The sequence below is a fragment of the Buceros rhinoceros genome, unplaced genomic scaffold (assembly GCF_000710305.1).
Source record: "Buceros rhinoceros silvestris isolate BGI_N320 unplaced genomic scaffold, ASM71030v1 scaffold22353, whole genome shotgun sequence".
NCBI lineage: Eukaryota > Metazoa > Chordata > Aves > Bucerotiformes > Bucerotidae > Buceros > Buceros rhinoceros.
This window is the reverse complement of record NW_010404502.1, coordinates 11288-14132: the sequence shown is the minus strand read 5'-3', so window position 1 is coordinate 14132 and position 2845 is coordinate 11288. Positions and strand designations below refer to the sequence as shown.

General features: G+C 57.0%; 1 protein-coding gene across 1 annotated transcript in view; it reads right to left on the bottom strand.

Moving 5' to 3' along the window:
• MRPL21 (mitochondrial ribosomal protein L21) overlaps window positions 1-2845 on the bottom strand; it is a gene marked incomplete at its 5' end in the record, with an annotated part of 14024 nt that overhangs the window by 1203 nt on the left and 9976 nt on the right.

Genomic DNA, 2845 nt, shown 5'->3' with positions numbered 1-2845 from the left:
CCCCCCCTCCCCTGAGCACAGAGCCCTGCCGCCTTCCCCAGGGCAGCACAGGCGGCTGCGAGAGCCTTCTCGGCTCGCTCACCTGAGGAGGTCCTGCCAAAGTGCAGTGCAGAGCTGGCCCTCCATTAACAGCGAGGCACGAGCTAATCGCAGCGAGTCCCTCCTGCCCCCCCACGCCTCCCTCTGCCTCCCGCTCCTGGTCTGCCCGGCTTGTCCACCTCAAACTGGAAGGGAAGATGGGGACTCGCTGAGTAGTCCCGGCTAAGCAGTGGGACCACTCCCAGGCTCCAGGTATGTCTAGATCTCATTTCTACACAGGGAAATCCTCAGCAAATAAACATCCTCTCTCCCTGAGGCAAGAGATGAGGAGTGTGGCCTCCACCAGAGGTGAGTAAAACACAGGGTACCTCGTCCCTCCTCATGACACCACTGACATACACCAGCACACCTCCTGCCCACCCCGGGGCTCTGCAGAGCGCCCAGAGAAGTTGTCCTGCTGAGGCCAGAGCGCTGGGATTTCTGGTTGCTGTCCGAGAAACGGAGCTGGAACACAAGGTGGTCTGAAGCAGGCGCTGGAGGACCAGCCACCTGCCTGCACAGCAACTCCACTCTGGGAAGATAAGGGCCTCCAGACAAGAGGCAAAGCTTTGGAAAGCAAGGTTTTAGTTGATGGAGGAAGAGGAGACAGTCTTCCACGCAGCATCGCTGCAGAACACCATTAAAAATTCATTACCATGCTCACTTGGCCGCCAGAAGCCATTTAAAGGACATTTTCCTGAGAAACGGCTCTGTCTGCACTGAAGGGGGGCAGCGGGGGAAGCCCATCCAGCCCAACTGCTCCAGCAAGGTCACCAGGAGGCCAAAGGCTTCGAGATATTGACCATCACTCATCACAGACCCTCTGGGGTGTAATACATGTCAGAGCCTGAACCCTCGAGGGAGGGAAGGATGGCCCGAGGAGAGAATGGATAGCGCTGCATTCAGCCACTAGCCAGAGGAAATGAAGACGTACAGTAATTGAGGTTTTAAGAGGCCCCTGGGTGACCCTGACATCTCAGCTAAAGGCTGCCAACCAGATCCAGCCCAACGACAGGACTCGAGGGCACTGCTGAAACACACGGTGTGCTCTGCGGTGCCACGAAAGAAGCCAACGCCGCTGTGTGCTCCAGGGGCTGGCCACGTTTCACCACCACGATGAGGGAGCGGAACTGGCGGTCTCGTTCCTGCCTAGGGCAGGCGAAGGGACAGCTCAACTCCCACTGACTTCTCCCAGGCTGGGACTGCAAAGGCATGTCAGAAAGTCATGACCGACAACCATGTGGAACAGCTGGAAAGCAGCCAGGCCAGACAAAGCAACCCGGCCACTGCACTCCCTGCACCGCTCTCGGGAGAGCCGGGGCTGAGCTGCCCCTGAGCTGCCCCAGCAGCTGGCCCAGGCCTTGGGCAGTGTCCAGCCAAAGGGAGAAACACCCACACAGACCCCTAGAGAAGGGTCCCCCCATGCTGCTGACAGATCCTGACACGCTTTCAGCACATTTTTGTGGGTGTTGTGTCGAGTATCCAAGAGTGGCTTTGCTCTGCAAGTCAAAGTTTGAGGCCAGTGGGCTCCGGTGAGTCCTCCTCTGTTGGCTCTGCTGGTTGAAAGGCTGAAGCACAGCAGAAGCCAACTTGCTGGTGAAGTGCATTTGAACAGCAAAGTTCTCAGTGAAACAGAGCCCAAGAGAAAAAAAAAAAATCTATTGAATATTTTAGGTATGACTGGAATGTCCATAAAAAGAAGAAGGGGGTCACACGTTTCCCAGCGCCTGACAGAGCCAGGCCTGCTGGCCACAGCCACAAAGCGCCTCACGACAAAGCACGTTGATCTGATTTTTGCAGGAGACAAGGAAAATTCACGCTGAAATCTCACAGATATAAGCTGAGGTGAAAGCTGTTGCCACTAAGCAACGAGAAAGATCCAGGCACCTACAGCCCCAAAGGTCGTAACTCTCAGAGGAAAGAACTTCAGCTGACGGTAACCGCAGCCCAGCCTGGGGAGAGAACAGCTCCACAGCCCTTTGTCCCTGCAGCCCCTGCACAGACGGGAGGGAGCAGGAGAAAGAGCAGGGCTCAGCCGGAGGAAAGAACTCCCACAAGCTGTACCAGGTCTGGAAATAAGCTTAACTCTCTCCCACTCATTTCGCATTTCGGGTGTGAGGCAGCCAAGGGCAGCTCAGCTGGCGGCCAAAGCACAAACCTCCCAGGGTTCCGCTCCCTGCTCGGCACAGCGGGAGAAGTGCTCCACAGCTGCTATTCTCCACAGCTGAACACAGCTCAGCTGCACGACCCGCTGTGCCAGGCGAGCAGACTCCGCGTTACTTGGACAAACACAAATCCAACCCCAACAGACTGTGGAGCAGGAGCCAGCCACGAGCTCCCGGAATAGCCAGTGCCACGCAGAGAGGTTTTGTTCACTGCTGGTTTTTAAGGCTCTAGAGGAGCGTCATCTTGGGAGGTATCTGACTGCCACCCAAAATTTAACTATACCCACCTCCCCAAAGCGGGACAAGTTCCTGCACACCCCCAGTCTGAGCGGGGAGGGCAGCTGTAACGAATGCTCTCTCGCAGACACCAGCCCAGCACTCATGCTGAGTTTATTTTTAAACCAACAGAAAACCAAACCCGCCTGTGTTCGCATCCAGCCTCTTATCTCCCCTCCAGACGTCTGTGGTTTAGGCTCGACTGGGAGCTACGCGAAGCACCGCAGGCCATGCTGCTGGGGACACTGCGCCCTGCTTTCCCTCCCTCAGCCCCTGTCGGAGAGTCGGGGACTAGGGAGCTTTCCTACGGCTCGCCGGGGGGGACG